Here is a 13,866-nt window from a genome sequence, read left to right as displayed (position 1 = left end):
TCAGTTCCTGCTCTCAAAGATAAGTGTCATTTCTAGTTTGGTTGTTTGTGTCATCTATCCCATCCAGGTTCTGTGCGAGCAGGCTGCTTCTATTTTCCCACTTCACCATCTCAGGGAGTTCAGGGTTTTGTCAGCCCAGGCTGGAGGACACAGCACACCTACCTTCAAGGTCTGCATGTGGGCAGAGCAGTGCAGGGAAAGAGGTCAGGGATAAGCTAGGAGGTGACTCTTCCTCTGTCTCTCGTCCAGAGCCTGGTTGGTGCGTTATCTGTTATACTGAGTGCACGTCCGTCGTGACAGTGACATCGGGGGCATGAAGGCTTACATGGGGCCATGATGGATGGGGGCTGATGGCTGACATGAGGGCTAATGCCTGACATGGGGGGCTGATGGATGGGGTCTGATCTGAGTTTGAAACTGTGTTTTGATACCTTTGGATGTACTACAACTCCCATTCTGCACTTTAGGAAAGAGAGATTAGTAGCTTCTACTACTAGCTTGGTTACTGACTCCAGTACTATACGCCAGCCACTGCACCTACATCTCTAGGACCAGAACAGTGATAGGAGGGCATTCCAAAACACAGAGGGCACTCCAACCACCTTCAGGCAGGAGCCCCAACTTCAGAGTGTGCTCTAAGGGAAGTAGGGTGTGCCCTCTTATCACTGCCCTGGTCCTAGGGAGGATTGGTGAGAGGATTGCAGCAAGAGCCACTACCACAGGAAATACTCACACACTCCACACACAGCTAGCAGCAGCTGAGCTTGGCATGTTTTGAGCCTACACCCACAGTATCAGCAGAATCACAAGTTCCTGAGCTCACCATAATAAAGCATATGTCTGAAGTATGCATTCAATATCCTGGGTATAACAATGCAATTTTAGTGGTGAAATGTCTTTAAACTACATAGTCTTATGCAGTAATGCGCTCGCTAATGTGGATGTAACAATGCAATGTCTGCAGTAAAATGTCTGAACTATGCATTCAATATCACAGGTATAACAATGTAAATTTGTAGAAAAATGTTTTCGATCTACACGGTCTTAGGCAGTAATGCTTTTGCTAAAACAGAAATAATGATGCAATGTTTGTGGTAAAATGTCTTTGAACTATATCACGGGTATAAAAATGGGGTTATTGCAGTATTGCTTTTGCTGTAACTACCCGCTATCTTGCATATGCAATGCGTTTAATAACACGCCACTGATATAAAATGGCATTATTGCAGTATTGCTTATGCTTTAATTTCCCAATATCTTGCAGTAATATGCAATGCTTTAATAACACAGGTATAATGCACTGAAATGGCTTTTAGAAGAAAAAATGCGCAGTTGCTCAAAGTTTGCAGAAAAATGCTATAAGGGTGATGCTGGCTAGAAAGCCTATGAACTGAGGATTAAAAAAAAGCTGTTCATATATAGGAAAAATCATTTCGTAGGGGGTTTAGTAATACAGAACTACAGATGTAGTACAGTTAATACACATGCTTTATGAGTCGTGTTATCTAAACTAAACGCGTTAAGCAAACACCTTTAATTGCTTTTCAATGGCTTTTGTTTCAAGATAACACAACGAGTTAAGAAATTTGAGTTAAGAGTTTGTGTGTTAGGCTACTTTCACACTAGCGTTCGGGCGGATCCGTTCAGAACGGATCCGCCCATAATAATGCAGACGGAGGCTCCGTTCAGTACGGATCCGTCTGCATTATTTTAGCAAAAAAAAGCTAAGTGTGGAAATAGCCTGGGACGGATCCGTCCAGACTTTCAATGTAAAGTCAATGGGGGACGGATCCGCTTGAAGATTGAGCCACATTGTGGCATCTTCAAACGGATCCGTCCCCATTGACTTAGGCTGCTTTCACACTAGCGTTCGGTATTCCGTTCGTGAGCTCCGTTTGAAGGAGCTCACGAGCGGACCCGAACGCAGCCGTCCACCCCTGATGCAGTCTGAATGGAGGCGGATCCGCTCAGACTGCATCAGTCTGGTGGCGTTCAGCCTCCGCTCCGCTCGCCTCCGCACGGACAGGCGGACAGCTGAACGCTGCTTGCAGCGTTCGGGTGTCCGCCTGGCCGTGCGGAGGCGTGCGGATCCGTCCAGACTTACAATGTAAGTCAATGGGGACGGATCCGTTTGAAGATGCCACAATGTGGCTCAATCTTCAAGCGGATCCGTCCCCCATTGACTTTACATTGAAAGTCTGGACGGATCCGTCCCAGGCTATTTCCACACTTAGCTTTTTTTTGCTAAAATAATGCAGACGGATCCGTACTGAACGGAGCCTCCGTCTGCATTATTATGGGCGGATCCGTTCTGAACGGATCCGCCCGAACGCTAGTGTGAAAGTAGCCTTACATTGTAAGTCTGGACGGATCCGCACGCCTCCGCACGGCCAGGCGGACACCCGAACGCTGCAAGCAGCGTTCAGCTGTCCGCCTGTCCGTGCGGAGGCGAGCGGAGCGGAGGCTGAACGCCACCAGACTGATGCAGTCTGAGCGGATCCGCCTCCATTCAGACTGCATCAGGGGTGGACGGCTGCGTTCGGGTCCGCTCGTGAGCTCCTTCAAACGGAGCTCACGAACGGAATACCGAACGCTAGTGTGAAAGCAGCCTTAATCCTGCTACATCTGCAGCTGCCAGCATACAACAGGGTGGCATCCGATCACTCACTCAAAGCTTTCCCTAATCAAAATCCCTAAAATCTAATCAATTAGATATTCTTATTCTCTCCCTATGCTACCTACAGTGTCCCTATCACACTTACACTAGTGGCTTGTGTCTGTAATATCTTTTGACACTGCCACATGACACCCTTCCAGGTCAGAAGATGAACACATAATGCCGTTCTATGACATTCTCAGCAAAGAACTTTCCTCTGTTCCCACCCGGATTGGCTTATCCAAGCCGTCTGTCAGCCTCTGAGCCATTAAGGGCAAGCCCTCCTCCCCACTTCCTTCCAGTGTCATGTGATCCTTCATTTTCTTCCTCACTCTAAGGCTAGGTCTACACAACGACATTTGTCACACGACATTTCGTCGCACCAATGTCGCGTGACAATTTTTTATGATAGTCTATGGTGTCGCACTGCGCCATGTGACATACTGCGACTGCAATGCAACAGTCTCAAAAAATCTATTCGAGATGGATTTTTCTGTGACTGTCGCATTCGCAGCATGTCGCATGTCGCATTGCAACACCATAGACTATTATTATAAAAATCGTTGCACGACATTGGTGCGACAAAATGTTGCGCGACAAATGTTGCAGTGTAGTTGTGCCCTGTCGCGTGACTTATTGTTGCACGACACATGTCGTCGTGTAGACCTAGCCTAAGACATTCTCAGCAAAGAAGCTTCCTCAGTTTTCACCCTGATTGGCTTATCCAGGTCGTCTGTCAGCCTCTGAGCCAATCAGGGCAAGCCCTCCTCCCTACTTCCTCCCAGTGTCATGTGATCCTTCATCTTCTTCCTCACTCATGGTGATGTCTACAGTAAAATGATGCTGGGCACCGTTTATACACAGTTCATCTGAAATCAATCAAAAAACTTCAGATTTGTTTTGCAGACACATTTTTGTGAAATTCGTAAGGGATTTAATAGTTTAAAATTGATTTGCTCATTATTGATATTATTAATATTATATAATTAGAAATGTATAATGTAATACGGAACTTACTTGGTTGTGCACTTGTTCTCGATTTTTTTTGCAGATGCTGTGACAGTCTCATTAGGAAGATCTTCTTGAAAAAAAAAACTCAAGTCAGTACAAGTCAATAATCGAGTCAACTAAAGACAGTACTACTGTCTTCATATTAACCAAATACTTTACATATATAGACTGCCTCCAGGTTTAATAGTCCCTGGCACTTTCTACAACATAGCTGCAAAATGAAAAGCATCTAATAGTGAAAGTACAGTCTGCATTTATCACAAATTACATGAATACAGTTACAGAGGAGGCTAGACCAAATTTGTTAGCCAATCACAAATTGTGCATGCTTGAATGTGGTAATAAAAAAAAACAATAGTAAACAATAAACAGATGTTTGGGTATTGACTAGACACATATCAGATTCAAATGTCAGCATCAGAGTCAGATGTCAATCAGGTGTCAGAGTTAAGTGTCATCATTTGGCATTTCATATCAGCATCAGGTGTCGGTATCAGATTCAACTGTCAGCCTTAGGTGTCAGCATCACAGCCAGGTGTCAGCATCAAGTGTTAGCATCAGAGTCAGGTGTCAGCATTAGTTAGGTGTCAGAGTCAGGTGTCAGCATCAAAGCGAGGGGTCAAAGTCAGGAGTCAGCATGAGAGTCAGGTGTCAGAGTGAGGTGTTAGCATCAATTGCCAATTTTACAGTCAACTGTCAGCCTCAGGTGTCAGTATCAAGTTTTAGCATCAGAATCAGATATTAGAGTCAGGTGTCATCATCAAAGTCAGGAGTCAGCAAGAGAGTCGGGTGTCAGCATCAGGTGCCAGTATCAGGTGTCATGTCAGCTTGAGTATCAGGTGCCAGTCTTAGGTGTCATCTGAGCTTGAGCATTAGGTATCAAAGTTTGGTGTCAGAGTCAGGTGTCAGCATTAGTGTCAGAGGGTGGGAGCTAGATGTCTGGGAGAGTAATTTGTATTACGCTTACATTATTACGATATTTGACTTAGACATATAACAATAATAATAATAATAATAAAAAAATTTATATAGCGCCACCATATTCCGCAGCACTTTACAAATTCATAGGGTTCATGTACAAAACAAAAGTAACTGGCTAATATGCAACTGAAACACTAGGAGTTAGGGCCCTGCTTGCAAGAGCTTGCAATCTATGAGAAATTGGGGGTGACACATAAGGTAGTTGATTGTGATAAGTAGGATTACAGCCATTATTGAACTGACAGGAGTGGTGCCGGCCAATCTGCTTTGGGTTTGGGACTACTAGAGGATCGAGTTTAGGCCAGAGGAGTTGGTGGGGGAAAGGTTTAGTCTGGGAAAAGTCATTTTAGGTAGCTTGATAAGCCTGCCTGAAAAGATGTGTTTTTGAAGCATATTTGAAGGTGGAGAAGTTGTGAATTGACCTAGTATTTCGGGGCAGAATATTCCAGAGAGTAGGTGCAGCTCGAGAAAAGTCTTGAAGACGGGAGTGAGAGGTACAAATTATGGAGGTTACTAATCTTAGGTCGCTAACAGAACGGAGAGCACGAATAGGGTGGTAGATGGAGATGAGGGAGGAGATGTATGGAGGTGCAGCACTGTGGAGAGCTTTGTGGGTGAGAAGTTTGAACTGTATTCTGTGGTGTATGGGCAACCAGTGAAGTGACTGGCACAGACTAGTAGCCTCAGTGTAGCGGTTGGATGGATAGATGAGCCTGGCTGCAGCATTTAGAACAGACTGAAGGGGGAAGAGTTTAGTGAGAGGGAGACCGATTAGTAATGCGTTGCAGTAGTCAAGACAAGAATGAGGCCTATGCGGTAGTGAAATCCCGACGCAGGCGTGCGTGATGACGTAATCGCGCGCGCCTGTGCAGGACGCAGCAGCACAGTGAAGTGTGCGCACCTTCCTCTGCGAGTAAGCACCTGGACATAGGTGAGTATTTAGCTTTTATTTTATTTTTTTATTTTATGTGCCAACTTTGGGGGACACAGGAGGACATGAGGGGTGGGGGAAATATTGTGGTGGGATACTGTGTGGGGGCAAATTATTATGGGAGGGATTACTATGTGGGGCAATAATTATGGGAGGGATTACTATGTGGGGGCAAATTACTATATGGGGCAATGTGAGGGAAACTACTGTGTGAGGAAAATTACTATATGGGGGTAGTGGGGGCAGTGTGGGGGCAATTACTGTGTGGGGGCAGTGTGGGGGACACTACTGTATGGGGCAGTGTGGGGGCAATTACTGTGTGGGGGCAGTGTGGGGTATATTACTATATGGGGCAGTGTGGGGAAAATTACTGTGTGGGGGCAGTGTGGGGCAAATTACTATATGGGGCAGTGTGGGGCAAATTTATATATGGGGCAGTGTGGGGTAAATTACTGTATGGGGCAGCGTGGGGGGCGTTGCTATTGGGGAGGCACTGTAGGGGCAATTCTATTATTTCTGGGGACACTATACAGGGATTATTACCTGGAGCACAATATAGGGTGTTATTATTACTGGGGGCACTCTAGGCACGTCACTGGTTAGCAGCACAGGTCGGGTCAAGAGATGGTTTCCTTAGTAGTGGGGTTATAATAGAGTGTTTGAAAGAGGAGGGAAAGATACCAGAAGAGAGAGAGGTTAAAAATTGTAGTTAGGTGAGTGATGACAGCCGGGGAGAGGGACTGGAAGAGGTGTGATGGAATAGGATCACTGCTAGAGGTTGTGGGTCGAGAAGAAGAGAGAAGCCTGGAGACTTTTTCCTCTGTCATAGGGTCAAAAGAGGAGAGAGAGCATGTGGAGGAATTGGAGGGAGGAGGATTGAAATTATTTGGGGAATAAGAGATTATTTCCTGCCGGATACTGCCAATCTTGTCTCTGAAGTAAGTGGCCATGCCATCAGCGCAGAGGTCAGTGACAGGTTCTGGAACTTTAGGGCTTAGAAGGGAATGAAAAGTGTTGTTTTGGGTTATTTCAGAGTGAGGAGATGAGAGGTGAAGTACTTTTGTTTGGCAATGTTGAGAGCCGAATTGTATGTTTTGAGCATAAATTTATAGTCTGCTGATATTCGCAATTTTCTCCATAAGCGTTCTGCACATCTGGAGCAGCGCTGTAGAAAACGTGTTTCAGGTGTGTGCCAGGGTTGCCGTGTTCTGTGTCGACAGGGTCGGATTAATATTGGAAAAACTTCATCTAGGGTGGTTTTGAGGGTCTGGTTGTAATGATTGGCAGCCAAGTCTGGACAGGGGAGGGAAGTGATTGGGGTAAGAGCTAGTTGTAGGGTGTTAATAAGTTGCTGGCAGTTAATAAATGTGAAAAGTAGTTAATGTAAATAAATGTAAATGTGAAAAGTAGGATTGCCATGAGAAAAATGAGATGTCTTTATGGTAAATGAAAGAAGATTGTGGTCAGAAAGTGGGAAGGATAAGTTACTAAAGTTGGAGACTGAACAATGACGGAAGACTAGATCAAGTATATTGCACAGTTCATGCGTAGCAGAGGAAGTAAGTTGTGATAGGCCAAGAGAGGAGGTTAAAGAAAGAAAGTGAGCCGCTGATGGGGAGTTAGGATCATCAATGGGGGATATTAAAATCACCCATAATAAGAGTTGGTGATTCAGAAGAGAGGAAGTGAGGAAGCCAAGCTGCAAAGTGATCCAGAAATTGGTGGGGTGAGCCTGGGGGACTATAGACAACTGCAACTCTCAGGGGAATCGATGGAAGAGTCTAATGGTGTGAACCTCAAAAGAGGGGAATGTGAGACAAGGTACAGGGGGAATAACCTTAAATGTTATATGCCTACTCATCCACCGTGCCTGTCATCAGGTCTGGTGGTATGGGAGAAGTGAAGTCCACCATAGGATAGGGCAGCAGGGGAAGCAGTGTCAAGAGGGTTGAAGCCAGGTTTCTGTAAGGGCTAGCAAGTTCAGAGAGTGTGAGAGGAAGAAATCGTGAATTGTGGGTAGTTTGTTTAGAACTGATTGTGCGTTCCAGAGTGCGCAGTTAAAAGAGACTGGAGAGGATGTGCACTGAACATTAATTCGATTTTTTGAGTTTCTGTGTGTGGCAGAGGAGAAGTTAGCAACAGAGGGAGGACCAGCATTTGGTGAAATATCCCCTTCAGCTAGTAGCAGGAGAACAGAAAGAGACAGCAAGTGGTTGAAAGATTTATATTGGTGTTTTTTAAGCTGCACCGTGGAGGAATATGGGTCAGTGTAATGTATGAGGGTATGAAGTGTATGGGAACTTAACATGGGTGAGGGAAGGAGGGGGGACTGATGTGGAGAGAAGGGACAAAGGGTGGACAGTGTGGTTGAATTTGAAAGTAGACAGCCATAGTGATGAGAAGAGCAGCCAGAGCCTGAGTGAAACTATATCGTAGCATACCTGTGCTGTGTGTAACTTTGTTTGAGTAGTACACAAAGCATCTCCGTCTCCTGCCCTGTCTAACTGCCATGATTAACTGCCAAGCGCTAAGGCAAAATGGCGCTTTGACAGAGATGGTGCTTTTGCTGAGTGCTTCCCCTTAGACTGTGTCTATATTTATAGGAAGTGTGATCACAGAACTAGGGGTAATTTAGCTCATTAATATATCTAATCGGAGGAATTCCTAATATGGACACTTCATGAAAGGTATAAGATGATCGTTTACATCCCATTACAGATAACATAACCTATTTTACTTGGCTCTGCGAACAAAACTGAGGTTTTAGCTGAGCAGCCAGACATTACAATAGAAAGAGAGCAGCAGACAAAAACAAGCTGATGAATTCCATCGTCAGCTCTCCTGGGTCTCAGTCTGTGCTGAAGTCTCTGTTTCCAACTCCATCAACCACAAAAAAGCTAATTCTGGACTGCCTGCAAATTATGTAAAGAACTATAAAATATGAGGTCAGATGAAACGCAGAGAGGACAATTTTTGATTGGCAAATAATCCATAATTAAGTAAGTAAGGATCATTGGGAAATTATTGTAGCAAATCCATTTAATAGACGATTGGTGTGACGTTATGGAGCGCTCTGGTTAACCAGAGTAGGGTCAGGACTATAGTTAGAACTGTTGTGAACTAAGTCAATATGAGTCAAGTGTTTTCAACTGTTGACTGGCTGCATTGTGCAATAGTTAAAGGTGTTGTCCCATGAAAAATATTCTACAATTTTAAAAACAGCAACTGGTTTGTAATTGCATGTAATTAAACATTTAGTATAGTCACTTAGTTATTTAATAAAATGTATCTGTATAGTGCCACCTGCTGTTTGTTTTTGTTCTTATTTCTTTGTCCTACTTACTGAGAAGGCTGCACATGCTCAGTTTAATCCTTCAACTCCCTTCTGAGGTGTGATAGGGAGAGATCTACAGAAGAAAGAAGACCCCTGTGAAAGGACACTCCTCTAATCTGCCCAGAATGATTGGAGAAATGAATGGAGAGATCTCTGGATACATGTGCAGTACAGGGCTGGCTCTAGCTTTGTCATGTACTATATGATCTCTGGTTTTAATTGTTTTTACATTAATCATGGTTTAACCTCTTTTAAGGTTTGCCTCCCCATTTGATTCTGGTTGTTTATCATTGTACAGTTACTTTTTCAACTATATATCTCAATTTGCAGACAATGCATAGGAGACTATGATGTTGCCTCCATTCACTTTTGTTGGAGTGAGCCAAGCAAATGTGCTTGGCCATTTATGTGACTCTCGGAAAAATGAATAGCGAGAGCTGTGCACCTGCATGGCCACCACTTTATTAACCTGCTGCCTGGATGTGGTGACCAGTGGCCACTTCATCAGGTGGGATGGAAGGTGTTGAACCACCCAGTTCTGGAGATAGCTGTGAGTAACAGATGAAACCTGCATCTACCTATCTTGTATCTGCACACAGTGGGAAAAACAAATCCATCATGTGGTTTGGTTACTAAACACGTAACATGTTAATTTATGTCATAGATTGTCGCAGCAGATTATACCCTTTTGCAACAAATTCTACCTCTAATCTGCAACAGATATTTTCTATTCAAATTTATGTCCTGTGGTAAGATGAACAGAATAGTGTATGGTAAAGTCCTGAAAGGGGTGTATATCCCACCCAGCTTCCTCATCAGGGTGAGGTAAATAAAATCCAGTGGTTAAAAGGGTCTCAGCAATGTGAAGGTTGCGGAGACAGTTTTGTTAAGTTTATAGGCTGGATTTTATTGGCCTGGGAGAAGGTAGGCTTGGTAGAGGGACCTCCCTAGTCCACCCCATTCCGGGGCAGATTTTCCCCTATTCTGAGGGATTCCCAGCTGAAGGCAGCTGGGATCGTTAGGGTACATGCACACGTTCAGGATTCATGTGCGGAGAATCCGCACTGAAATCCGCAGGTGTTCACAGGCAAATCCGTGCGGTCAATCCGCATTAATTGGTGCGGATTTGCATGCGGATTTGCGTGCGGATTTGGTGCGGATTTTCCGCATGCGGATTTCACTAAGTGAATTAAGAAAATCCGGTCAGGAAAAATAAAATTAATTGACATGTCGCGGATTTTAAAATCCGCACCGCAGGTCAAAATCCGCACGGAAAAAATCCGCATCGTGCGCATTGAGAATTTCAAATTCTCATAGAATACAATGTACATGACCTACGGTGCGGATTTTCCGCACGCAAATCCGCGCGGAAAATCCGCACGCAATCCTGATTGTGTGCAGGGGGCCTAAAGGGGAAATAAAGCACAGTCCAGGCTGTCAGTCTGGGGAGAGTAATGCCTGGAGAAAGTCTGGGAAGCTGGCTGCCCTGCTGGCTAGAGAAGCCGAATTATCTGTGTGACCTGTGTTCAATAGATGAGCTAGGATCTTCACTGTATTAGCCAGAGACCAGACGGGCAGGTGTTTATTTTGGTTTTGTCACAACCAGACAGCTGAGAAGCTCTGACAGAGGCCTTTCAGAACCTCCTCCTTGACTTTCTTTGTTGTGGTATTCAGTTCCTCATCTCGTTAGCCTCTCTCAGCTGTCATGTGTTGGACTAATTGCTTACCTTTAAATTCCTCCCCAGAATGCTTTTCTGGGCGGCTTATACTTCTTCCTGGAGTGTGTGTGCATGCTGATCTTGTTCTCCTCTCTGCTACTAAGTTAAGTGTTGAACATTTATCTGTTATTTTCTGTTTGCTGGATCCCAGGTGACCCTGACTCCCTCCGTATCTTGTGTAGGGAGCCGGTGGTCGTGTCCCCTCAATATTGTAGGGTGCTCAGGGGTTATATAGTCAAGGTACGTGGATATGCAAACCTCCACCATTCGGATCTTTGCATAGACTGAGCAGCCAGGGAAAGTGCCAGGTCTTCTGCAGGGGTCTCCCTTTTGTTCCTTAGCTTTTGGATCCAGCGAGTCATTTATGCATGTTGCTTTGCCTTGTTTCCTGTACACCGTCCGTGACATTATAAGCCGCCGAAACCGTCTCAAGCATGGATCCGGTTTCACTTTTGGCTGAACGCTTCCAGGGTCTTTCATTGGAGGTAGCTGATCTCCGTAAGACTTTTTCTCAGCTTCAAGTGACCGGTTCAGCTTGCGTTCATGGAGTTTGTTCTGAGCCTAAGATCTCGCTCCCGGATACGTTCTCCGGGGGTAGTGAGAATTTTGGGCGTTTTAGAGAGGCTTGCAAACTCCATTTTCGCCTTCTTCCCCATTCCTCTGGTGATGAGGAACGGAGGGTGGGGATCATTATATCGCTGCTCAGAGGTAACGCTCAGTCCTGGGCCTTTTCGCTGCCGGAGGGGGCACGGCCTCTCCGTTCAGTGGATGAATTCTTTTTAGCCCTGGGTCAGATATATGATGATCCGGATCGTATTGCTCTGGCTGAGTCTAGACTACGTCTATTATGCCAGGGTAAACAATCCGCAGAAATATACTGCTCAGAATTTCGGAGATGGGCAGTTGATACTGGTTGGAATGATGCTGCACTCCGAAGTCAATTTTGCCATGGTCTTTCAGAGGGATTGAAAGATGCATTTGCCTTTCATGAGAGGCCTATTTCTTTTGACTCTGCTATGTCTCAGGCCGTTCATATTGACAGGCGTCTTAGAAAGAGAGGAGAGATGTCCCCTTCCTGTCATACTCAGTCCCAGGACAGTGCAGCGGTCCCATTCTGTGCGCAGGGGTCTCAGTCGCTGTCAGCCCCTTCTGAGCAGGAGCCCATGCAGCTGGGGTTGATTGCTTCTGACAATAGAAGATTCAGCTCGCATGGGAGGGTTTGTTTTTGTTGTGGAGGTATAAATCATTTGGCAAATATTTGTCCCTCTAGGAGATTCAGGCAGTTTTCTGGGAGTAATAAAGAAACAAACAGGAAAAATCTTTTAAAAATGTTCCGTCTGTTACTATTGGCAGGGTTGAGGCGGAAATTGAAGGTTTTCCGTTTGCTTGTAGTTCCCGTTTTGTCCTGCCAGCTAGGGTGGCGCTAGAGAGCAAGAACATTTTTTGTGAGATTTTTGTGGATAGTGGAGCAGCGGTCAATCTCATTGATAATCAATTTGCGATAACTCATGGTTTCCAGGTGCGCACTTTGGGAAAGGATATTCCTGTTTTTGCCATCGATTCCGCTCCACTTTCTCAGAAATCATTAAAGGGCATAGTTCACAATATCCATTTAATTGTGAGTGATGCTCATGTTGAGGATGTGTCATGTTTCGTCCTTAGCGGTTTGCCTACCCCTCTGGTGTTGGGGCTGCCCTGGCTCACTAAGCATAACCCCACCATTGATTGGCAAGCGAGGCAAATAAATGGTTGGAGTGACTTTTGCAGAGAGAATTGCCTCATGACATCTGTTTCTGAGGTTGCTACTAAGACTGTACCATCTTTTCTCTCTGAATTTTCGGATGTCTTCTCTGAGAGTGGAGTTCAGGTTTTGCCCCCGCACAGGGAGTACGATTGCCCTATTAATCTCACCCCAGACGCCAAGCTGCCTAAATCTCGTTTATACAATCTTTCCCAACCTGAGAGGATCGCTATGCGTGCTTATATCTCTGAGAGTCTGAGAAAAGGACACATACGACCCTCGAAGTCACCTGTTGCCGCTGGTTTTTTCTTTGTTAAGAAAAAAGATGGTTCTTTAAGACCTTGTCTGGATTTCAGGGAGCTGAACAGTATCACAATTCGTGACCCTTATCCGCTTCCTCTGATCCCGGACCTGTTTAACCAGGTTGTTGGGGCTAAAGTCTTTTCCAAATTAGATCTAAGAGGGGCATACAACCTGGTCAGGGTCAGAGAAGGGGACGAATGGAAGACGGCCTTCAATACCCCTGAGGGCCATTTTGAAAATTTGGTTATGCCTTTTGGTTTGATGAATGCCCCAGCCGTTTTTCAGCATTTCGTGAACAGCATTTTTTATCATTTGATGGGAAAATTTGTATTGGTGTATTTGGATGACATTTTGATTTTTTCTCCCGATTTCAAAACTCATAAGGAACATTTACGTCAGGTCTTGCTCATCCTGCGGGAGAATAAATTATATGCGAAACTGGAAAAATGTGTGTTTGCGGTTCCAGAAATTCAATTTCTGGGGTTTCTTCTCTCCGTTTCTGGTTTTCGCATGGACCCCGAGAAGGTCCGCGCTGTGCTTGAGTGGGAGCTTCCTGAGAATCAGAAGGCGCTGATGCGTTTTTTGGGCTTTGCCAATTATTACAGGAAGTTCATTTTGAATTATTCTTCTATTGTTAAACCACTCACTGATATGACCAGAAAGGGGGTAGATTTTTCTTCTTGGTCAGTAGAGGCGCGTAAGGCTTTTTCTGATATCAAGGAGAGTTTTGCTTCCGCTCCCATCTTGGTGCAACCTGATGTTTCTTTACCCTTCATAGTTGAGGTTGATGCTTCTGAGGTGGGTGTGGGGGCGGTCTTGTCTCAGGGTTCCTCTCCTGCCAATTGGCGACCGTGTGCCTTTTTCTCAAGAAAACTCTCCTCCGCAGAGAGAAATTACGATGTGGGAGATAGGGAATTGTTGGCCATCAAGTTGGCTTTTGAGGAATGGCGCCATTGGCTAGAGGGAGCCAGACACCCTATTACCGTATTTACTGACCATAAAAATCTGGCCTACTTGGAGTCAGCCAAGCGTCTGAACCCGAGACAGGCCAGATGGTCTTTGTTCTTTTCTAGGTTTAATTTTGTTGTCACGTTCCGCCCTGGAGTTAAGAATGTGAAGGCAGATGCCCTGTCATGTTGTTTTCCGGGAGGCGGGAATTTTGAAGACCCGGGTCCCATTTTGGCTGAAGGT

At 45.1% G+C, this 13,866-nt stretch overlaps 1 protein-coding gene across 1 annotated transcript in view; it reads right to left on the bottom strand.

Moving 5' to 3' along the window:
- Window positions 1-13,866, bottom strand: part of LOC122920124 — an 80,460-nt gene that overhangs the window by 52,014 nt on the left and 14,580 nt on the right. The window contains exon 2 of the mRNA XM_044269543.1: window positions 3,674-3,734. The gene's annotated coding sequence lies outside the window, so the exon portion shown is untranslated. The remainder of the gene's footprint in view (window positions 1-3,673; window positions 3,735-13,866) is intronic.

Source organism: Bufo gargarizans, chromosome 1 (assembly GCF_014858855.1).
Source record: "Bufo gargarizans isolate SCDJY-AF-19 chromosome 1, ASM1485885v1, whole genome shotgun sequence".
NCBI classification, from domain to species: Eukaryota; Metazoa; Chordata; class Amphibia; order Anura; family Bufonidae; genus Bufo; species Bufo gargarizans.
Note: the sequence above shows the minus strand (reverse complement) of the source record. Positions and strands in the feature narration are given on the sequence as shown.